The following is a 657-nucleotide window of genomic DNA, read 5'->3' as shown; positions in this document are numbered from 1 at the left end:
CCCTGCTCTCCCCCGGTCCGGGCAGAGGCGCCGGCCTGCCTGCGGTGTCCCAGCATGTGGCACAGTTGAGACGTCCACGATACACAGAGTGTCGCCGTGCAGTTTCAGAAGGCTTTCAGCATTCGCCAGTACAGAGTAACGCCGTACCGCAGCAGAAGGCTTCGAGCCCATACAGAGTAACATCATGTCACTTCAGAAGGCTGCAAGAGTCTGGCCTTTCTTGTTCTGCAGCACAGCCTTTTACAGCCTTATCGTACATGCACTTGTGTGCCCCATGGATCCTGCCCTATAGATCCTGAAATCCTGCCTCACAGATTCCTTCTGCCCCACAGATCCAGCCCTATAGATCCCCTGTGCCTCATAGATTCCTTCTTCCTGTCTGCCCCATGGATTCCTTCCCTTTGTGTTCGGTCAGTACACCTGGGCACTCCATGGCTCACTACCTTCAGTTCTGTTCACCTGACCTGCACACCTGTAGCCTTTGGGATGAGGCTGCAGCCCCTCTTCCAGTTACCACAAGCTGTATCTACACTGCTGTGCCTCTAGGATGCTCCTGGGTGCTCCTCCCAGCATGGGAAGCCCGGTCCTGGCTGCTTTTCCAACTTCCCTCCTTCCCACAATGGTGCTGTGACCTGCAGCCTCCCAGCACACAGCCTG

The sequence above is a fragment of the Geospiza fortis genome, unplaced genomic scaffold (genome assembly GCF_000277835.1).
Source record: "Geospiza fortis unplaced genomic scaffold, GeoFor_1.0 scaffold391, whole genome shotgun sequence".
Classification (NCBI taxonomy): domain Eukaryota; kingdom Metazoa; phylum Chordata; class Aves; order Passeriformes; family Thraupidae; genus Geospiza; species Geospiza fortis.
The sequence above is the reverse complement of the archived record's forward strand: the minus strand, read 5'-3'. Positions refer to the sequence as shown.